Genomic DNA, 24,841 nt, shown 5'->3' with positions numbered 1-24,841 from the left:
CGTCAGTAGCAGACGTCGCTGCTTACCAAGACCAATCCTGCTTGTAATAGCAAAACCATGTTATCACGGTTCAGGATGCCTATCTTTATGCAGACTTATACACAGAAGCATCTTGCAAATTCATCTAAATACCAATCCAGCTATTTTAGATGTAGAAAATGAAGAGGACATGCCACAGTTCTTTTTATAAGATTTAAAATTGAAATTGAATCTTCCAAAAGAGTATAATGTTAGGGTAGCTTTATGAAGGATTAGAGAAGCTTTCTGAGCTCCCCTTAATTGGCAGCATAACAAATTAAGATTCAAATCATAGTTATTTGGAATCCTTGCCACTTCCAGACCAAGCACTGTTATAGTCCTCTATCTTGCATTTCAGTATTACATCTATTCAACAGAGCCACCTAGAAAAAGCCTTCCCCATGGAGATCAAGACACTATGTTTCTTGTCTTTTTCTGTATCTTGTAACCTGCTAATGCTGGATCAGGTGAGTTGAAAGGGTGCGTGAAGAAACAGCACCACCATTGTCCAGCAAAGCCCATAATTTTCTGAGTGTTTATGGAAGACTGTTGCAAGATCCCAAAAGGTCATGAGAAGAGATGGGAGGGACCCTTTAGAACAAACATCTCTGTCTGTGCTATGGGCATTAATTACATTTCTTCCATTTGTCCTGGTAGGTATTCATGGTGTTGTCAAAGGTCTCAACCCAGGAGAAAATTATAAAATGCATGTTTCTAAAATGATAAGCTTTGCTTAGAATATTCATTTTGGAATAAAGTTGGAGAACATTCAGCTAGAAATCAAATAGATTTCTACAGAAAAGTACTTTTTCTACAGATTATGGGAGCCGCCCTCAGTGGTCAAAGCAATATTCCAACTAATTAGGCACTCTGGAATTAGTTTACTAGTGGACTATTCCTCCATTCTTCCTTCTTTAAAAGCATCACCCAGAGTGATACATTTATCTAAAATTTGTTTCTTGGCAGGGTGCTGTGGCTCATGCCAGTAATCCTAGCACTCTGGGGAGACCGAGGAGGGTGGATCAATTGAGCTCAGGAGTCAGAGACCGTGAGCAAGAGTGAGACTCAGTCTCTACTAAAAATAGAAAAACTAGCCAGGTGTTTTGGTGGGCACAGGTAGTCCCAGGTGCTCGGGAGGCTGAGGTAAGAGGATCTCTTGAGCCCAGAGAGAGCTGTGAGCTGTGTGCTGTGAGCTATGACGACACTACGGCACTCTACCAAATGCAACAGAGTGAGATTCAGTCTCAAAAAATAATTAGTTAATTAAAAATAAACAAATAAATAAAATTTATTTTTTGCAACTCACACTTTAAATTATCATGGCTACCTACAGCTATATTTCTCAATCAAAAGAGATTTGCAAACAAAAAGGATTCTGAGGACACCAACAGTGTATCGAAGAATGAGAGCTATTGGATAAAAATGGTGTATCTTGGAAATTTAGAGAAAATTACTATTATGCTGGATGAATCAAAGACTTGTTATAAAATAAAATCAAATACATGAGAATTCAAATAATTGGATATCATGAAACATCATTTTGAGCTCTCCAGGCCCTCCTGTGAGTATAAATTCATTCTATTTTTGCCTTGTTTACTCTGAGGATAGGAATTAGATTTCAGAAGCGCTAAGTCCTCTAAGGAATATAGACCAACCTCCTTGGAATAACATAAAAGACCTTCCATGTCTGGTGGGTACCTGTTTACCTCTCCAAATTTATCTATCTACTTTCACTTTGTCCTGATGGTTTCATACTATAGTAACATCAAATTGTTGGTTATGTCCCGTACACACCATGAAGCTTCATATCTTTACTCATGCTAGTCCTTCAATTCTAAATGCCCTCCCCATCTTTCTTTATCCAGGTAGCTGCGATTCATCTGTTACGACCCAATAGAGCATCACTTTTTCAGAACATCTCTGGAACACTTATCCATCTTTCACTTACTACAGTATTTGTTATCATGCTGGAGAGTGCACTCCTCAAAGGCAGGGATTAGGCACCATGTAGACTGTTGAAGACATCAAATATAGAGCATAACTCTGAGATTTAGGAATTTCTTATTGTAATACACATGTTATTGATCACGTAAATTTGACATGAGTCTTAGTTATGGAATGATTATAAAAAGATAAGCACATTATTAATTTCTCAAGTTAATTCTGATCATCTTGTATTTTGTACTATACCATCTTATGATCTAAGGAACAATATAGATTTTCTTTTTTTTTTTTTTTTTTTTTTTTTAATTTGGCCGGGGCTGGGTTTGAACCCGCCACCTCCGGCATATGGGACCGGCGCCCTACCCGCTGAGCCACAGGCTCCGCCCACAATATAGATTTTCTAACAGCAAGATTTAAGTTTGTTCTAGTGAAGTTGCAGCTGTATGAAGTAGCTTTCTAAAGAAATAGTTAAAAAATATGAGAGCCCTCCAGTGGCCAAAATAACATATGCAAATACTCACAATTATTTGCTCAATATTTTCCTCCTCCAAAGAACTTATAAAATTTCAGTCTTCCTTTTATTAAAAATTCCTAATTTGATTATGTTTTAATATCATTGTAACATTACATAAATTTTTGTTTTAGCACTGTAGACAGAATAAATGTTTATCTAAGTCATTGAAATAAATGACAGATAATAGCTTGATACTGACTTATCAATGCATGAGTGATTGGGATAGTCCCTAGAATGTAACCGTGTGAGTGAGGGTAAGGCTAAATCTTATCCACCTATAAGTAATTTAATTCCTTATACTTTGGCTTTGAGAGAAATGTTGCTCTATATGAAAAGCATTTAAGATAAAGAAAGGATCCTAGCTGTGTCTCCTGCTTCTGTGTTCCTCTTAAGCATAGAGTTGTATTTTAATGTGTATATTCCTAGACTTGTAAAAGTACAATGTGTGTGTGTGTGTGTGTGTGTGTGTGTGTGCGCCTGTGCCTGCCCAAGTTGTGATTTTGATGGTTTGCATAAGAAATGTGTCGGCTTCTCTTTTAGCAAATGCGTGTCTAACTAAGCCAGGCAGCCGCACTTTCATCTGCTTCATCCCTTGTCATCAGATTACTAGCAATGGTTTGGCAGAAAGCCTGGAGTAATGTCTCTGCCTTGAAAATTGCCAAGCTTTAAAATTTACCCAAATGCTGCAACACTTCTTGGTGAGGGGTCTTTGTTTTGTTTTAATTAAATTCTCATACATATTACCTTGTTAGAAAGCAAAGCTCATTTAACAAATACACTCACATTTGTATGTGTGAGTCCATATATTTGATGGTTGAAATTTATTAAGGTTCCTTTTTTTATAAATATGATATATATAATTGTAAATATATGAATATAATTCTTACAACTAAATATAAAACAATATTGTTAATTATTATAGTTGTTAATATGCAAAGGCCATTCCCCAAAGACTAGCGCTTATTTATTTTTAAAAGCTGCAACAGTGAAGAAATGCCAAGAAACTATTTTATGCTCCACAACTTAATTTTTCACCCAGAATTTTTTGCTTGTAAATGTTTTAGACAAAGAAAGAGTTCATTAGTTTTCCTTTTTTATAGTAATGCAGACTAACCACTTCAATGTTCCTAAATTTAAAAAAAATTCATATTCAGTATCTACAAATGACCTTCAAGAAATTCATCCTGTTACAAGAAATGTTACGGCTAATTCTCAAAAAGCATGCTATCTGAGAATAAGTTATGGTCTAGGACAAAGCAGGGCATTTTTGGATGCTACATTGTGTCTTTGAGGCCACTGGGGGGCCATATAGGAAACCGAAGCAATAATTTACCCTTGTGCAATGAAAAATATAATGTAAGTTACACTCTAGGATCCTCTGCCTCATTAAGTTAAACACTTCCCTCATGTCATTTTAAAGGAGAAATGGTAATACTGTAAATCTAAGTAACTTGGATTTATGCTCTGGTATCTGGCAAATGGCTACACAGGATATTTTTCAGCGTTCCAAATGTTTTAGGTGCTAGGCAATTTCAGAACGTGGATATAACTGACTTCATAATTTGGCAAACAAGAAATAGAGTAGTGCTGAGTGGCTATTCAAAGAGTTGCAAAGGCGCAGCCCTGCAGTGCTGAACAAAGATCTCCGCATCCTCTTGCCATAAAATTTTAGAGGCATTACTGATATCACTGTAACTTCTGAATCTTATTAAAAGCCCATGAAAAAACATAAACAAAAATTAATCAGAGGAAAAAAATGTGTGCTACCCACAATTCTGATTTAATGAATTCTCTTTCTATGGTGCAGAAAGTAAGTATATTTCCAAGATCATTTTTTAGAGCAGTGATTTATCTCTTACTTTAAAATGAGGGGAGAGGAACTTGAATTGCTAATGAATGAAAAACAGAATAATCTTATCAGTGTGGACGAAGTGGTGAAAAGACACCCATACACTGTCACACCTAAGCCATCCTAATATCTAATATCTACTAGTGAGCTCCATATTTAGAATTTTCTTTGATTGGAATTGTTGATATTATATAAGTTCACAGAATAATTATTAAGCAGTCACAGCACTTAGCACTTAATAAATATGACATGTATACTAAAGAGAAGAGTGGACATTTTGTTCTTGCTAGGTTATTACTCTTCTTATACAGAAAATTCTCAGAGGTGGTAAGTTTGGTAGAATATATTTTGAAACCGAACAATGTCTTTTTTCTTTTTAAGCTTTAAAGCTTTGAACATACAGGAGGTGAACAAAAAATATATAAAGAAACAAATGTTGAAGTTGAAAATGACCTTTTGCTCCACAAGCTCTTCAGAAAGAAAAAAATTTGACAATTAAGTCAAATAAATTAATAATGTGCGATCACATTCTAAAATTGAATAATACAATTGACTAATACAATAATACAAAAAATTGAAAACTACAATATTGTCACACTTTTAATTAATATGAGGTACCAGGGGTTATTAAAACCATAATTAAGCAAAGTGTGTTTTGTGTGGGTGAAATGTAATATATCTCTACCTAATCCATCTATCTATCTATCTATCTATCTATCTATCTATCTATCTATCTATCCATCCATCCATCTAAAGTTCCAAGATCAAAATATATTAGAAAACATTGGACTTAAAAAAGTCAAATGTGTTTTTCTAGTGTCTTTTATGAATTCTTAATGCTAATATTCACCTAAGTCACCTAAATTTTTCTGCACTGCAAATGTTTTAGGTACTGGACAGTTTCAAAAAATAGAGTACTGTTGTATGGTTATTCAAAGAGCTGCAAAGGAATGGTCCTACAGTGCTTAATGGCATGGATCCAGGATTCCTATCCCCATTCTAGCCCCATATTCCAGTTCTTAGCATTATTGCTCCCAAGAACACAAATTGGATTTGCTGATTTAAATTAAAATTCAAGAGACCATAAAATGTTGGCTTAACAATTTTCAACTGTAAAGTATTTTATTAATCTTTGAATTTCTGAGTTTTTATCTCATTAATGCTTCAAGCTGTTATACATGCTGACCAAAAGGTAAAACATCAGTGATGTAAAAGTGATGCACATGCTGTTCAAGACTCACATTTCTAATGTATAATATTTGCCACCAATTCTCAGTGCCATTAAGCCTCATCCTTTTACTTTAACTACTGGTAAAAGTCAGGGCTGGGGATTAGAACTGCCAGACAATTTTCCCCTTTTCTGCATTTCTTGACCACACATAACTACTTTTTGGAGATGGGAGGGCATTAACATTTCACATTTGCTCCCTACATTCTTTAGGAATTGCCCTGAAGAAGGCTCCTTTCACTTCCCCAAACCGTTTATGGGCAAGTTTCCCTGAGTGCTAAGTGTGAGGATAGGTAAAAATTCTAGAATTCCACAGTGATAAAGAAGCTGCAACAGAAACGTCACAGACACTCTGGAATTGACAAATATTTAGAGAGCTTAAAAGTCTCAGTGGGGATGAGAGTCAAAGGATCTAAACTGGCAAAAGACATTAGCCTCAGACTGCAGGTAGCCTACACCTTACCAACGATGGGCCTGTTCACAGAATTAAAGGCTCCAAGTCTAGATCTATTATACCTGGGGGGGCTTGGGGCTGCCTGTTGTCCCTTAGTGTGGAAATTCATTAGAGATTTTCATAAATATTCTACTCTTTTCTCTTTCCAGACACAAGGTAGAAATGCACTTTCCCACTAAACTGAAGTTAGATATGGCTACATGGCATGCACTGGCCATTGAAATGTGAGTGTAAGGAAACTAGGGGTTATTTCCAGGTAAAAGCAGCAATATGGAGAAAGACCTTAACTCAACCTACTGTGGCTGAACTGTATGAGTTAGAAGGAAAACTTGGTTTGTGTATGCCACTGAAATTGGGAGTTTTTGTTACCTCAGGAAATCACCAGCATATCTGAAACATTTCATACAACATTTAACAATTAACTTTGCAAACCTGTCCTAGAGAAACTGCTGAGTATCACTACAATCATCTTTGAAGTTCTCCCTGTGGGAAGCTATGTACTGATGCATAGTTCACTGATGCACTAATGCATAGTTCACCCTTCCAAGCAATTTTGGAACTCTTTGTGCGGAATCACCATCAGAGCTGTTGTATAGCACACAAAAACACGCAACAACCATGAATGCCACTCAGCAAGACACCGCCATACATTGACACAAATATATACCAAGGTTATAAAACTTTACCGAGTTGTTTGTACAGTGACACCAACTTAAGCACATGGTGGCAAGTTTGCAAACTTAATTTGTCAGAACATTGTATGACAACAGTTTTGATGATCATTCCAGAAAAAGAGTTCCTAAATTGCATTTAAGGGTACAGTGCATAGCTTCCCAGAGAGACAACATCAAATGTGATTGTAGTAATATTCAGCAATGAGGTATGCAGCACCTCTTTTAGAATGAGTTCGAGAACTTAATTGTCAGGTCTGGTATATCTTAGTTTTAGGGTATATAAAATAAAATAATACCTGTGTCCCCTACAAAATAATTTGAAACTTTGGAAGAGGACTGTTACATTTATTTGAACTATTAAGAACAACCTCTTTTGTTGAGTAAACATATTTCTACAAATGTGCAGTAGTGAACCATCTAAGACTGGGAAGTTAATATGCATTAGAAGATAAAATTCATTCAGAATTAATCTATATTTTTTGATAAAACTAATAATTGAGGCATTTTTATTCTTGAGCTGTGATTACCTCAGTGAATTCATTGTTTCAGCATCTGTAAGTCTGTGATCTATCACATTATATAGGAATAAGTTCAGAAAGTAAAGGGAGCCTTAAAGGAGAAAATATAAAAATAACTCTACTGCTCTCTTTAAAACACATAAAGGTTTACAAAGCTTTCATGATTCAGTGTCTCTGAGTCATCCTTACACCATGTTTATTTTTCAAAAATGCAAAGTCTAGCTTTAGTTATGCAAATAAATGTACTTCCATTTTATATTAAGATATAATGCATTATGTGATAAAAATACACGTATTCTACTTAGCTCTTTTTCTGAAGAATTTGTTCATGAGCTATTCTGTAATAAAAATATCTTCTAAATCTGAGATTTTTAAAAAGAGTTAAAGCAATATGAAGATTAGTCTAAAACTTGGTTTTCTGAGAGAAAAACATACTAATTGTTTGGAAAGGCAAAATGACATTTTAAACATGTGGAGATCATGACAAATGAATTAAAAATAAAAATGAAAGAATATATAAAGAGTTTTAATTAATAGCTAACATGATATCCTGCCATGTCCAGGGAAGAAGGTAAATTAATAATCTCATTGCCTACACAATTAAAGCACAAGATAGGAGCTCAAATTGTTAAATGAATGAAACAATTGAGCTAAGCTACTTGGAAGTTAGGACTTAAAATTAGCCAGTGTTCAAGAGCTGGTCTAAATTTCTTTTACAGATAGGCAAAAGAAAAAAAGTGCAAATTATGTTTTCATATTTTGTGATGGGAAATTCTGAGTTCTCATTTAAAAACTGACTTAGAACATTTCATTAGCTTTGACGATGTTTTCTGAAGATAAATTTTTTGCCCCACCCAGAGTAGGGCTTCTCTTCTCTCTTTGTGAAGATTAGTCCAGTGCGAGAAATAATATAAGTCAAATTTCCTATTTTTCTAAATCTCAGAGGTTAGCATAGCAGAGACTCACAATAAATGTGTAAAAAAATTGTAAGTGGTCCATGGAATATGAAATTAATTGAACATCTTTATAATTAATAAGCTAATTAATATTTCTTCTTCTTCTGGTTCTCACCAACTATATCCAGTTTTTAATCAACAAGCATAATTTTTCTTTGCTTAGTATTAGTATGTGCTGTTAGCAAAATAATATTAAAGTTGTACTTCAGGGCCTTAAAGATTTTAAGAAAAAATTTCAAACCAGCTTTAAGATTTAGGATTGCAGTGCCATATTACATAAGCAATCAACTTCTTTCTTTTCAGGACTACATTGTGATCTAAAAACAACCCAGTGTTTTCTAATTGTTGAAGTTCAGGTCATGTGCAATGAGATAATTTTAATTTAGATGTACCTTACTGACTTTTTGCTGTTGTGCTATCGAACATTCTGGACTAGATTTGTTGAAACAAGCCAATTTTCCCATTCTATGACCCTGCTGATTACGAATTTCTCTGGTAATACATAGCTAATTCACCATCCCTAAATTTCCCAGTCTCTCTTGTCATCACAATCAGGTTATATGTCCCATTTGACAAAAAAGAAATAGAGAATCTGCATTCCTCAAAATGACAGCCACTACCTAACAAATGCCTGCTTGACATAGAGAATCTTTAATAATCACTATGCTGGACAAAGAATCTAAAGTCAAAAGAATGATGGGATGTATACTGAAGAATAATAAAGTAAAAAAGGAATTGCTGAGGACAAATTTCCTCAGAATAGTCATTTGTTCACTCCTTACACATATCCTCATATTAATCTGAAATTATAAAAAAATACTAAGCTTATTTTTGAAATGTATAAAGATCTACCAAATATTTTTAAGTAGGGTAGCAATCCACTGAGGTCTATAATTTTTAGAAGGTAAGTATGTTGGTCCCAGCATAGAAGATGTATGTGGAAGTTGGGGGAGGGTAAATTTATGAAGCCTAGGGACAGGAGAACAACTGGGAGACCACATAATACCTAAGTTAGATGCTGAAGACCTGAAATAGACCAAAGGCAAAGGGAATGGAAAAGAAGATTTTTTTTTTAAATGTGATATTGGATATCAGCCAAGAGAAAGTAGAAAGCGTCAAAGTCAACAGCTGAAAATGATGGATGGTAGTGGGGTGGATTAGAGATTAAAGAGATTAATTACCAAGAAGAGGGACCAGCTATGGCCAGATAAAAGAACTGCTAAGTATTGTTGACAGCTCCAAGTCTGAAAACATGACTCTTTTAAGCAACACGCATATGCATTTTTTTTCCAAAAAGTCTAAATAAATCAGGTCATGATTACAAAATAAAATTTAAAAAAAAGTTAAAAACTAACTGAAATCATTAATGATATCAGCAGACTATCTGATATCTTCTCTAGAATGAAGAGTGTCTATAAAAAATACTATACAAGCAGCAGAGTGAATTCCATATCTGGTAACAGCAATTAGATAATTTGGACCAACACACCCAGTCAGGTAAATGGGATATTTAAAATATAAAAACAGCAAAGAGCAAATAAGATGGTGAGGATTTAGCACATGGTGATTTAGGAGAAGACCAGAAGTCAGAGAGGTGAGCTCATTTTAGAAAGTTTTTGGCCTTGGGCATATGACTATCAGGGGGAAAGATGTGAGAAAGCAGGCAGCCTTATGTGTTTCATGGAAAAGTCCAAGTCCTGGGCCCTCAGGTGGGGGCTTTAATTAACTGACCCAATGTTAAGTTGTGATCCGGACAGGCCATACTTTCCTTGTGGGTAGGGGTGAACCAACCATTTCTCGTATAGATTTTCACCCTTGCTTCTCATCACAGAGGTGATTCAGAGAAACTTAGACATTGTACTTTGTCTAAGGTGATTCCAATGTGATATCATCTCCAGGTGCCCGGGAGAAGCAAAACAAAGTCTTCTCTGGAGGAAAACATTATCATCATTTAGGTCTCAATGTGAATTTTAATGTAATTTAAAAATATATTTCCAGCAGTCAAAGATATCCAAGCAACCAGGAAAATAAGACATCGTGAGCAAGAACTGGCAGGAACAGTAACGATACACAGAAACACATCCAGTAACGCTCGAGATGTTGTGATTATCAAAAATATATTATGAAAGTACACTTACTATGTTCAAAGAAATAAAAGCTAACCTGGACAATTTCCTCAGGGAACTAGAAACTATAAAAGTGGCATCATAGTAACAGAGAAATATTTGCCTCTTTTCCTGTCAACACTATTTGAGACACAGAGTTTAAAATTCTAACATTTTAGAATTTTAATTTGGTATTTTTTCATTTATTTTCTTTTCCCACACTGAAAACAAAAACAAAATCCCACAATAAATCTAATAGAATTTTGATCTATTTTTACAGTTCGATCAGAAATGGGTTAAAGCCAATGGTATAAGCTACACATGTTTGTAAGAGTACCTGTGTGTGGTGAGCACAGAAGGGCATGTGCTCAAAAGCTTCTTGGAACCACCTGTGGTTTCTGCCAGGTTCCTTCCTATTGCTGACCATTCAGGACACAGCTGGGTAGCACAATGTCAACAGGCGTCCAATATGACCAGGGGAAAATTTACAAAGGTACCATTCACTTATAGGGATATGAAAATAAGCTGCAGATGTTACTACCTACAGGTTAATTATAATTATTGTCAAAGGTTAATTATGATTTAACAAATAGCCAAAGTGTTTGAAAGTTACCTATAGAAAAGGAAGTATTTCTGATGGACTTATAGTACATTGACTTCAAACCCTCTAGACTCAGACTCTTCCTTGAGGAAGAGGTCTTGACTGACAAACAATGAAGGGCAATGAGCGGTGATACTCACCGGGGCTCTGGATGGAAGAGGAAGTCTGGGGCAGGGAAAAGTGGGCAGAGAAAGATGGAGGGAGCATTCACACTAAGCTCTGCCAGCTTCACATTTTGTCTGGCCTCACTAGATTATTCATTAGTTCTAAAATCAAGTGACTCTGTTGATAAAATGCACTATTTTCCATTTTCAAAGAGTAATATAGTATATTTCTTATCTTCTAAAGCTGAGTGAAAGACCATAGGAAGCCCTTCATTATTTAGACCTGGTTTTGCCAACTTAGTACAATAGAATCTGTTCTATTTGACGGAACCGAAACTGGCCAGTTACACTTAACAACTGTTCAGCTCCACAATCTGTATTAAGAGAGTCAGCAGATTTATTTTCCCCATATAAAGTAGAACTTCAAATTCACACCATGTACTCTATGACTATTATGGACAGTATTTATTCTGAAGGAATGCTGTGCAAGTTTGGAAAAGCGGTCTCTAAGGGCAGAGGGAGATGTTATTAGACAAAACAAGAAACAAAAACTATACATGGGCAAAACTTGAGAACTAAAGTTCGTCATTCTTTCTTTTCAAAGAAAAAGGTTTTTAAATCCTTAAAACACAGTGTGGAAATAGCAAATGAGACAACCCTTCTTCTCTCTCCTCTTCTCTCAAGCTCTGTATAATAAGAACCCTTCCATTCACTTAGCAAATATCAGCTTTTTGGGAGGTAAGACCAAAAAATAACTTCTCTCAATAAATTGTCCTCTTCCATAGATACCGTCTTTTTTTTTTTTTCAGTTGAGTTTTAGAAAGAATGCCTTCGAGTGGCTCCATATGTACTTTTCGACCACCATTCTCCTCCTTTCCTCCCTTTTTTCTTTTTTAAATTAGGAAGTGACTTAGTGCCCTGCCAGGGAACCTGAACTCCATTTTGCAATAACACAGTTTTACCCAACGGCATAATAGATGCAGTAATATTCGGTCTGTATTGTGACACAGAACTACTGAATCTGTAACTCAGTAAACTTACGGCACTTAAGTGAAGAGTTAATAGAGGAATACAGCAAGTAGGATAAAGGTAAAACTAAAGTTACAGGTTTGCAATGTCAGTCTCAGAAATAAGCTAAAGTCTTCTATTTCTCTCTGCTGCACAAACTATAAAATGCCATTATCTCAAGAAAGGCAAGCAAACTACCACACTGAAATATCTTCATTATCACCTTTTCATTCACACAAACAAAAAATTAAAATGCAATATTAACATTCCCAGAGAAGTGATGCACCCTAAAACCAATCTTTTCACTTACCCCAGAGTATGCAAATCATGATCTCTTAAATCCTTTGAATCCCAGTATATCCAGAACATATATGACTCCTTAGCATGTTCATTTAAAGAACAAACTTGAAACAAATTAAAAGATCATAATAGAACTCCCTGAAATTCTAGGGAGAGATATGTGTTTAAAGTCCAGCTTCTAGATCCTGGTGTATACTGTGTCTATCTTTAACTTGAAAATGATTTGGTTTCACATTCCATTGAAGTCCCACTGGCAGATGCCTTTGGTAAGCTCACCAATGGCAGGCTCTCACACACCCTCCTTCCACCCCCTCCCTGAGACTGAGCTTCCTGTTACATCTAATGCTGATTTACTCAGCTGTCTCTTTACCTGTCTCTGCGTGGGGAAAAGGAGATGCTTTCATTGATGGCCATTATGGAAACACGTGGAAGCTGAACATCAGCCGGGTGGACTCCCTGTGTTTCCCGTGCCATCCCCTCCCCCTGCTTACTGCCAGAAACCAACTGACTTCCAAACTTGGCTGCCTGAAAAAGAATGTTCTCTGATTGGCATTCCTGGAAGCAGAAAGCAAGGCAGCTCAAGTTTTGTACTGTTACTCAGCATGAATAACTTCCCAGGTACTCATAACACAAACAAGTAACATTGCTGGACTTTTTCCCCCTTAACTTTAAGGAGAATCAAACAGATATTATGAGCCATTAAAGGAGTTCTGTTGTAGGAAAGCATTTACGTTTTAATAGCCACATACAATTTTACCCAGAATGGCTATGACTGCAGTAGAAAAGTGACATGGCAAATTTTGTGTTAAAAGTTGAATGCACTTTAGTAAATGAGCTGGGAGCCATTAGAGAAAGAAATAGCCATGCTGCGTGTTTGACAGTTTTCCTGAGGGCAACTGTTGAAATCTGCATATTTTCTGTGAGGGAAAAACTTGCTTGTCGGAATTGTGAAAAACTGATTTCAAATGATCTATATTTTATATTCCAAACTATAAGAGAGTATACAAAACACTTCTATCTCCCTTTTGAAACTTCTTTTTCAGGACTGTCTCGCAAAACATTAATGAGGACCAGGAAAAAAAGAGTGTGTGTGTGTGTGTGTGTGTGTGTGTGTTCTATCATCTATCTATCTATCTAGAGATGCACACACATACATATCTGAACAAAGAAAAACCGAGTAAATGGAAACTAGGAAACAGATACATCTCCTCAAATACAGTCTGACAAGGGTTAATAATGTGGGGTTCCTTTAAATTACCTCTAATTTACTTGTGTTTACCATCTGTTTAGTGGCTTTTGGAGCCAAAAAATATCCTTCTTCTGAAAATAATTTACCTCTTTATGGTCAAACCATACACTTCCATGGAGCAGGCAACTTCTTCAAAGGCCTGATAAAGGATTTGTAATTTTGGTAAATGAGCACATCTCACACCCGAGCAGTCTGGGGTTTCCACATGTCCTCTGGCTGTGGCTGCCAACTCTGGGCAACTGTCAGCGGGCGAGGCTCGGGTAGGTGGTGTGGTTGCAGCTGCTCCTTGGAACTTACATGGACTTCTCAAAAATATCCAACTACAAAAGTTTGACTTCAGGAAGAAAGGTTTCTGTTTTTGTTTGTTTTAAATTTTCTGTTTTAGGGTTTTTGTTTTTTTTTTAAATTTGTTTGTTTTCACCACATCTAGAGCAAGGCCATTGTAAGGAACCATGAGTAAAACCTTGATTAACTGGCATCATATTACTAATTTATCTTGGTGGTATTTTGATGCCCCATGTAGATTGGTGGCCTACTGGCTTTTACTGTGTGTTTCTAGAGTAAAAGAAGGAAAAAGGAGGAAGAAACTTCCCTTATTCTTATTCCTAATGTTGATTATCTTAGGGAACTTGTAGGCTGTCTGCAATGCTGGTAAGCAAAAGCATTCAGATGACTTCATAAATAAATGGAAAGAAATAACCCCCTGCCTCAGAGGGGACACATCTCTGTCCCCCTGTTTCTCTTTATTTCTGTCAAAAACACTCCTCCCCAAGGCTAATGGATGGTTTCAAAACACAAGTGACCTAAGAAGAGAGGAGGGAGTTGGTGGCAGCCCATCTGGCTCACTGTCAGCCACACCAGCTCACTTTTGTTGTAACTCTTGAGAGAGCACTAGCACATAACTGACACTCAAGAAATGTATGTTGAAACTGCAGAACTGTTTGTGTACAAGTGCGTATTTTAACCTGTAGAAAATGGTTATATGTTGGCCCACATTTTAGCATTTGCTTTGGGAAAAATAAACCTCTCTTCAAGAAGTGAACAAAATTATTATATGGAGTGTATATTATGTACCAAGCACCTTTACCGAAACTAAAAAAAGTCATTATCCACCCTGTGTGTGTGTATGTGTGCAGGTGTGATTGACTGTAAATACTAACATGGCAAATATTTGTTAGGATTGCTGCTGCTTCTCTTGCTGACTTATAAGAAAAATAAAGAGAAAAGGGAAAGGTCAGGTTCTGTAATATTTCTCAGTAACTAATAAACTGTAACAATTTTCTTTATTGAATTTGTTATTGGTCATTCCTTGTATTACAGCATTCATCAATCAGATGTCTCCATGGTTCCCAACATTATCTACACTTATATTTTCATCTTTGCCAACCTTAGAAATTTCAGAACACTTCACAACGGTAACAAGAGCATTAGTGCAGACACATGGTTAAGTGAGCATGAAATATTTTTCTTCTTTTTTCTCCCTAACCTTCACAAGGCAATTGATAAGATTTACAAGGGCTAGAACTCAGTCTTTATCATGAGTAAAATGTTGTTTTCTCTTTCATAAGCACCAACATGAGAGTTACGATTTGATCAGAAAAATAGCTATCAGGGCTTGTTTCCAAAGAAATCTGGGCATGTAACAGGCAAATCAGATACCCTTGATTTATCATGAGCAAGAAGTTAATCTCTGCTCCATTCTCCAGAAATACACTGTATTAGTACAATTCTATGGCATGGTAAATGCTATTAGCAGCCTTCTTCTGGGGGTGAACAAGGTGCTTGAACACAATCTTAGCTGATATGTGTGGCATCCATGTGTATGAAGAAACTGGTCATTGAAAAGCAAATGACCTTTGTCATACTTTTCCTTCCTGTTGTCCTTAAGAGACTAGCACCTGTTGTCCTTAAGAGACTACCACCTTAATACAGGTGGCATTTTCAGGATGATAGGTTTATGGCAGAGTTTTTTGTCTTTTGTGTATTATTTATTTTTAAAGGCAAATGCCATCTATGCAAAAATAATTTTTTTTTGATGGGGGGAATCATGGTTTTGTTAAAACTGGAAAGATTAACACATCCAAGTAGTAGTTGTTTGAAAAGTAATTAAAAAGTAGACACTTCCCAAGAAAAAGTAGAAAAACTATGTACAAACAACATTAGAAAACAGGGGCATTGACAACAATATAGAAGAAATGCAAAACAGCAGCATGTATAATCCTATTAAATGCTAATCAATTAAAAAAATATACCCAGCAATATGTGTGCTGTGTATATATTCAAAGGAAATGAAATAACTATGTCCAAAAGATATCTGCACTGCCATATTCTTTGCAGCATTATTTACAATAGCCAATATGTGAAAACAACTAGAGGGTTTACTGGCAAAACAATGAATAAAGAAATTGTGATAAACACAACCACACATAATGGCATACTTAGAAAAGGAGAACCTGCCATTTTTGACAGCATGGATAAATTGAGAGGACATTATACTAAGTGAAATAAACCAGATGAAGTAAGAATATTGCATGATTTAATTTTTATGTGGAATATAAAAAAAAAACTGAAAAGAACAACAACAACAAATCCCAAATACATAGAAATATAGTAAAACAGTGGTTACCAGGGTGGTGAAAATGAGAAAATGTAGGTCTAAAGGTACAGGCTGTAGTTATATAGCATGAATAAGTCTAGCGATTAAGTGTATAACATGAGGACTATAGTTAATAATATTGTATTGTATGCTGGTAACTTGCTAAAGGAGTAGCTTTGAGGCACTCTTATCATATGTACACAAATATACATACCCACGTTATGTGTAACCACATACACAAACACTGTGTATAAATATATCAACATTTTATAAAAATAAGTATATCAAAACATCATATTGTATATATTAAATATATACATCTAAAAAATGAAAAGGAAAACCACATTACATAGTATTACATGTAATCAACTTAAAAGTTGTATGAAATGGACACCCATTTTGTATTTGCCCTATTGTACGGAAATAATTTCAGTCATGGAAAGAGTGATCTTTACAAATATACCAATTGTAATATATTTGGTACAGAATAATGGGGGAACAATGATAGTTTTGATGATAATAGAATTGCACAGGCTAATGCTTAGGTTAAAAATTAGCCTACAAACGTATGTGCACCATGATTTTAACTATATTATAAAATCTGTAGACACCAGAGAGAAAAATAAAGGCTGGAAGGAATTCTACCTAAATGATATGTGGGTTTTCTTTTTCTTTAAATCTTATTCCATTTTTTAGATATTTTTTTCTAATGAGGCTTTTTTACACTGACAATTTACACAAACACATACACCAAAACATTCACCTAAGAGTAATTGTAGCTTTTCCTCCTTCTTGTCCTTGAAGAGGCATCTCTATTTCCCTTCCTTGGGTCTATGCTGCAGGGGAGGAGAGGAGAATGGAGATGCTTTGTAATTTGGACAAAGGTATGTAATAGAAAAGGCTTAAGGGGACTTACCTTGTTTTAAGAAAGGGTATAGTGCTTCGTTTCATTTGGAACCAGGAAAAACTCTTAATAGTCAATGCAATTCTAAGAAATAAAAACAAATCTAGAGGTATTAGGTTATACTACAAGTCTATAATGATCTAAACAGCTTGGTAGAGCTGAGCAAGATGGTAGACTAGAGATAGTTCCTTACCAACTACTAGTGGTGAGAGAGGGGAAAGAGGACTCTATCCACCTCTGGTTGAGGGAATCTACCCAGAAACATCACCAGGGGCACAGTGAGGAGGTCTGGAGCTGAGGAAGATCAGCACAAAGGGCAAGTCCCTGGATATGGTTACAGGCAAGACAGTTGGCTTTCCTATGGAGGACTAGGGACAGGAAAGGGCTGTCCTGTAGTTTTCTGATTTTGGACTGACCTGCTCACTGGGGCAGTGAGTAAACTCAAATACAATCCAGTGGCTGGGATTGAACACTGGGTGGTGTGGATCTCCCATTGGCTTGGCTACTAGCAGGATATCACCATTGTGGGAAGGCTGCACACAGGAGGAATAGTCCACAGGGTTCTAGTGCATGCCCAGCTCTGATGTGCCTGCTGAGCTGAATGACCTTATCTTTGAGAAGGACACTTGTTGTCAGGGGCCACTATTTGATGTTCCTCTTAAGAAATTTGGTGAGATCTTTAAGACGTCAATCCTGCAGGGACTGAATACTGAGGTGAACATCACCATTTCTTCTGTCATTCTCTTTCTTGCTGTCCTTTTTTCTCTTTTGCTTAAATTATTTCCTTCCACCCCCTTCTTTTTTTTTCATCTTTATTTTCTTTTATTTCTCTCTTATTATTCTTTATACTTATCTTCCTTTTGGCCTTTTACCAAAAGGCCACTTCAACACCTAAGCTCTGAGACAGGTAATTTAAAGCAAAAGAGACAGTGAGGAGGAAAAAGTAGGGGAAAACGTACATGAGTAGGAACCAACAGAAAAATTCTGGCAATAAAATCAGAACAGAGAAATCCCAAGGGATTATGAGGTAGCTACTGCAGGGGATTCCACCTACAAATAATTAATAGCAATAATAGAAAGGGAATTTAAAATATGGATGTCAAAAACAAGGGAATTGTTGAGAAAGTGGAAAAATAAAACCAACAAATAGATGAAAGATATGATGAATATGAAAGGATATGGCAGACCTTATGGACTTAGTCAATGAGAGAACTTAAAGATGTAGTAGTAAGTATCTATTGACCATGCAGAAGAATCCAAGAGCTAAAGGATAAAGCTCTTGAGCTAATCCAGATAGTCAAAGAGGCAGAAAAGAAGAGAGAGAAAACAAAACATTTACTCACAGAATTAGGGACTGCAATTCTGAATTATAGGTATCCCTAAATGGGAAGAAGAACATCTCAAAGGAATGGAAGCCCTACTGAAGGATATCATAAACAAAAATTTCCCAAGTATCACTATCGATTCCAAAACACTCCTTTTGGAGGGATATCAAACCCTGGGTCATCTCAGCACAAATGAAGCAATTCCAAGACACATTATGATGAACCTGTCAAAAGTCAAGACAAAAGAGAAAATTCTGCAAGCAGCCAGGAATAAGTGCCAATTGACCTATTGGGGCAGATACATTAGGGTGACAGTGGACTTTACAGCTGAAACTTTCTAAGCCAGAAAAGAATGGTCATCTACCTTTAATCTTCTTAAAACAACAACAACAACAACAACAACAACAAACAGCTTTCCGCTCAAATTCTGTATCTTGCTAAACTGAGCTTCAAAATTAATGGAGAAATAAAATATTTTACTGATATACAAACATTGAGGTAATCTGCCACAAGACCAGCTCTATAGGAAATACTAGACCTTTTCTAAACCCTGTCTATCACAATGGATCACCAGAAAAGTAAACACCCGCAAACTAAAGGACAAAACCTAACTTCCACAATGATGCAAAGGATAAAACTAAGCCACAAACTTTCACAAAGAAAGATAAATAGAACTCCACCACACTTAGCAATTCTCTCAATAAATATTAATGGCTTGAATTCCCCACTGGAGAGGCACAGGCTGGCTGATTAGATAAAAAAGTACAAGCCATCTATATAGACTTCTCCAGGAAATATGCCTAACTTGAAGGAAAAACAGACTCAGGGTAAAGGGTTAGAAAACATTATTTCAGGCAAATGGAATTCAGAAGAAAGGAAGGGTCACAATCTTAATTTCAGATATAAGTGGATTTAAAGCACTAAAGTAAAGAAAGACAAAGATGGTTACTTCATACTGGTCAAGGGAGCAATACATCAAGAGGACATTTCAATTTTAAATATTTATAGACCCAACTTAAATGCACCCAGATTTATTAAACAGACTTTGATTGGTCTGCTTGATATCCTATAACACCACAATATCCAGGGACTTTAACAGCCCTTTGGCAGAACTGGACAGATTTTCCAAACAGAAACTAAAGAAAGATACAAGGGAATTAAATGTAACCTTAGAAAAAAAATGGGTTTAATACACATATACAGAACACAACATCCCCAAACTAAGGAATGTATGTTCTTCTTAACAGCCCACAGAAATACTCCAAAATAGATCATATCTTAGGACACAAATCAAACCTTAGCAAAATTAAAAAAATTAAAATTATACTTTGTATCTTTTCAGAACAGAAGGCAATAAAGGTAAAACTCAACTCCAACAAAAATTTTCATCCGCCGGGCGTGGTGGCTCACGCCTGTAATCCCAGCACTGTGGGAGGCTGAGGAGGGAGAATCGCTTGAGCTCAGGAGTTCGAGACTCGCTTGAACGACAGTGAGACCCTGACTCGTGAAAAAAAATGGAAAAACCCAGCTGGGCGCCATGGCGAGCGCCTGTAATCCCAGCGGCTTCCAGAGGCTGAGGCAGCGGGGTGCCCGCAGCCTGAGTCTGAGGTTGTGGTGAGCTACCACACCCACTGCACTCTGCTCAGGGGCATAGGGTGGGACCCTGTCTCAACAACAACAAAAAAAAATTTCATCCACACACAAAAGCATGGAAACTAAAAACCTTATGCTGAATAACAGCTAAGTTAAGGAAGAGATAAAGGAGGAAATTATTAAATTAATCAAATATAACAACAATAAAGCTAAAAGTTACCAAAACCAATGGGATACTGTGAAAGCAGTCCCCAGAAGAAAATTTTTTGCATTAGATACCTCCATCCAAAAAACATAACAAAAGCACTTCAACAACCTAATTAATCATATTATAGAAATGGAAACATAACAGCAATCCAATCCCAATTCCAGCAGAAGAAAAAAAATAACAAAAATTGAATTATAAATAAATTAAATTGGAAGCAAAAGAATCATTCAGAAAATTAATGAAACAAAAAGTTGTTTTTTTGAAAATATAAACAAAATTGATAAACTATTGGCCAGATTAACCAGAAACAAAATAGTAAAATCTCTAACAACTTGTCAGAAATGAAAAAGGGGAAATAACAAAAATACTACCGAGATCTCTGTTATCACTACAAGAAACTCTACATCCAGAAATTTGACAATGTGGAAGAAATGGACTTGGAATCACACCACCTCCCTAGACTTAATCATGAAGAATAGATTTCTTGAATAGACCAATATCAAGCCCTGGGATTGAAGAAACAATTAAAAAAAAAATCCATGGACCAGATGGCTTACACACCAGAATTTTATCAAAGATGAGCTTAATGTATACTATATTCTATACTTCAGAAACTATTCCAAAATATTGAGAAGCAAGGGACCTTCTCCAACACATTCTATGAAACAAATATCACCCTGATACCAAAACAAAAACAGGAAAGGAACCAACTAAAAATGAGAACTACAAACCAATTTCACTGATGAGTATTGATGAAAAATACTCAATAAAATCTTAGCCAATCGAATGCAGCTACTCATAAAAAATTATGCATCATGATCAAGTCTGCTTCTTTCTAGTGATGCAAGGCTGGTTTAAAACATGCAAATCCATAAATGTAATTCACAATATCAAAAGAAGCAAAAATGAAGAGCATATGATCCTCTGAAAAGATGCAGAAAAAACATTTGACAAAATCAGCATCCTTTACTAACAAGAACACTTAAGAATATAGATAAGCATAGGTGGCACATTTCCTAAACTAATTGAAGCCATCTACAATAAACCGCAGCTAATTTCATACTGAATGGAGTAAAACTGGAAACTTTTCCACTGAGAACAGGAACCAGACAAGGATGTCTTCTATCACCACTACTATTCAACATAGTGCTGGAAATTCTAGCTAATGCAATCATGCAAGAGAAGGATATAAAGGGCATCCAAATGGGGGCAGAGGAGGTCAAATTCTTGCTCTTTTCCAATGATATGATCTTATACTTGGAAAACACCAGAGGCTCAACTACAAGATTCCTAGAAATGATCATGAAATACAGTAATGTCTTAAGGTATAAAATCACTGTCCACAAATCAGTAGCCAGTACACACCAATAACATATTCTTCTTAGTAAAATACCACAAGAATAGAAAAGCAAATATCTAAGGTTCTCAATATTCATATGAAGCCATGCCCACATGTATCTAATACATGCCCACATAGGAGAAAAACTTAATTCAACTGAAGTTGGGAAGAGGAGGAACAAGGGAAAGGAGAGAGGGGAGGAGGGGGTAGTGGTGTGATCCCACTTAATGGGCACAATATAGGGGTATATGGCATGCCTTTTTTGGGTGTGGGACAGAACTACAAGAGGGATTCTATGTAGCAAATTCAAATATTGTGATCTGGTTGTCTATACCATCACGTTAACCTGAAATTAAAAAAAAAGAAAAACAGCTTTGTATCAGCATAACAAAGAGACATAGATCTATGGAACAGAACAGGAACCCTAAAGATGAAACCAGCCTAATATTGCCCTCTGATCTTCAATAAATGAAACAAAAGCATACACTGGAGAAAAGAAGTCCTGTTCAATAAATAGTGCTGGAATAACTGGTTTGCCACATATAGAAGGCCGATACTGGAACTTCGCCTCTCAGCACTTAGAAAAATTAACTCACACTGGATAAAACTTAAATCTAAGACATGAAATGATAAAAACTCTAGAAGAAAGTGTGGGGAAATTTCTTTAATGACATCTGCCTGGGGAAATATTTTATGAAGAAGACCCCACTGTCAATCGCAGCAACAACAAAAATAAACAAATGGTACCAGATTAAGCTTAAAAGCTTCTGTGCAACTAAGGATGCAATAAATAAAGCAAATAGGCAACTTTTAGAATGGAAAAGAGATTCGCAAGTTACAAATTTGACAGAGGGTTAAAAACCAAAATCTACAAAGAACTCAAGCAAATCAACAAGAAAAGAACAAACAACCAATTATTCACTGGGCAAGAGACAAGAACAGGACATTTCTCCCAAGAAGGCAGATGAATGACCAACAAACACATGAAAAAATGCTCATTGTCCCTAATCATCAGAGATATGCAAAATCAAAACCACCTTGAGATGCCACCTAATTCTAATGAGAACAGCCCACATCACAAAGCCCCCAAAGTGCAGATGTTGGCATGGATGCAGAAAGAAGGGAACAGTTATACATTGTTGGTGGGATTGCAAACTAATATAGCTTTTTGGATGTGGAGATTCCTCAAAGAGCTGAAAGTAGAGCTCCCATTTGATCCTGAAATCCCATTACTAGGTTTCTACCCAGAAGAAAAAATCACTTTATCATAAAGACATTTGTACTTGAATGTCTATAGCAGCTCAATTTACAATTGCAAAGTTTTGGAAACAACCCAAGTGCCTACCAACCCATGAGTGGATTAATAAACTGGATTAATGGATTAATAAATATGTATACTATAGAGTACTATTTAGCTGCAAAAAGATGAAGACTTTACATTTGATGCAGTTGAAGAAATTCTCCTTAGTAAAGTATCTCAAGAATGGACATCAAACACCCCATATACTCAATACCAATTTGAAATTAGCAGATGAACAACTACAGGCCCAAATGAGAGAAAAACACAATTAAATTCAAGAAGAGGAAAAGGGGGAAGAAGAGTTAGAAGACATAAACGCTCACCTAACAGCTACAACACAGGCAATGTACCTCATTGTATATATCCTTATATTAATCTGAAATTTTAAAAAATTAAAAATTGAAAAGGAAACGGTATAAAGGGAAAATACCCAAGAAGAAGAAGACTCTTAAAGGAAATGGTGAGAATGAGGGAAGAGGGAACAGGATGTGGTACAGGGTAGGTGAGGGGAAGACTGTCAGCTAGACTGGGGAGCAGCTACTTCAATAAAGGAGACTGAGGAGACCATGGGTTAGGGTATTTGGCCTTAGGACTTTTAGCTGTGCATTTTAGTTTCTTCTCATCAAACACTTGAGGGAGGGCTTTACTTTTCAGGATATGTTATTGTGTGTCTTTTGGACACTCCATGATATTGACATGGATCTAAATCTATAGATATATTTTGATACATAAACATTTTTGAAGGGTTAGTGTTCATTGTTGGTTTGTTGTGGTTGTTAAAATTGGTTTTCTTTGTTATGGGTAAGAAATCACTTTTATACTGTATAAACTTTCTGGATCATTTTCCTCTACTTGAATTTCATTTCCTGTATCTTTCTCAGTTCCTATGATGGGGTATCTAGTACAGTCTCTTAAGTTGACCATCAAATGTAAAGTGACTAACCATCCTGGTTTGAATGGAACTGAGAGATTTGCTAGGATGAAAGATTTGCAGTGCTAAACCCAGGAAAATCTCTGACAAACCAGAGTTATTCATCTTATATATAATCTACAATTTAAAAATTTATATGTATGTTTTTGATAAAGATTAACCTTTTTGTTAATTAAGAGGTATATGGCTCAGGTAGACCAAAACTCTGAAAATACGGATTTCATTTTGCATTTACCTCTTGTTAGTAACACAACCTGGAAGAGGTAAGACTTCCACTAGTCCTTCAGTCCCTATAATGAGAATAATACTACTACAAAGTGTTGTTGCCAACTTCTAACAAGGTATGTGTATAAATTCAAGATATGGAAAAATGTAAAAATCTATATATAGTTTATAGCAAGTATATTTTATACCCTTTATATAATATTATATATAGTTATTTTTCAAAGCAACTTTTCGTTATTTCAGATTAAGTAATAATGGAAGCACACAGAGAGGCACAACACTTCAAACTGTGTGTGGTGGTGTGGGGAAGAGAAAGAGCTGTTGACTGATGAAATTCATATTTTTCAGGAGTGCCTGTTTTAGCATTTGATTTTTCCTTAAATTAAACCCTCCAAGGTAAGTATGTTTTGTTTCGAAGGGCTCTGTAGCCCCAGTAACAACCAATATGACATGCTTACAAAAGGTATAGATTATCTTCAGCATAAACAAATAAAGATTTTATTGTATTTTTTCTTTAGGCTTGGTCAGGGGAATCTTTCCTTTGTGGGACCAAAGTAAACCATGATCGGAGCATGGTGATAAATATACCCATCACTAGGTGAAATTAGAATGTCTGACTGCATCACAGGGACAGAGATACCCTCTATTGGATTACTTGAGTTCTAACAGCGTATTCTCTATCTAATGCTGCTTTAGAAATGAGGGTGAAATTTGGTTTTGGAGTCAAATGAAAATGCTTCAAATATCATCATATAAAATCTGTGCAAATTTTCACAATCAAACGTCCAATCCATATTTGAAATGTAAGTGAAAAACTGGCCCAAATTCAAGTGCTTTGAGATTTATCCAAATAGGACCATTCTGTTTTATGTGACAAAAGAAAACAAGAGATGATAGT

General features: G+C 35.9%; 1 protein-coding gene across 22 annotated transcripts in view; it reads right to left on the bottom strand.

Annotated features, from left to right (window-relative positions):
• The window catches only part of DTNA (dystrobrevin alpha), a 383,284-nt gene that overhangs the window by 271,979 nt on the left and 86,464 nt on the right, over nt 1–24,841 (bottom strand). For 5 of the 22 annotated variants that reach the window (XM_053571197.1, XM_053571193.1, XM_053571210.1 and 2 more), the window contains exon 1: nt 12,284–12,495. The exons of 14 other annotated variants lie outside the window; for them this stretch is intronic. The gene's annotated coding sequence lies outside the window, so the exon portion shown is untranslated. Of the gene's footprint in view, nt 1–12,283; nt 12,496–12,643; nt 12,723–24,841 lie in introns of those variants that run through there. 3 more of the 22 variants (XM_053571198.1, XM_053571219.1, XM_053571215.1) reach the window with 3 other exon arrangements.

Source organism: Nycticebus coucang, chromosome 19 (assembly GCF_027406575.1).
Source record: "Nycticebus coucang isolate mNycCou1 chromosome 19, mNycCou1.pri, whole genome shotgun sequence".
Taxonomy (NCBI): domain Eukaryota; kingdom Metazoa; phylum Chordata; class Mammalia; order Primates; family Lorisidae; genus Nycticebus; species Nycticebus coucang.
This window is presented reverse-complemented; position numbering and strand designations above follow the sequence as displayed.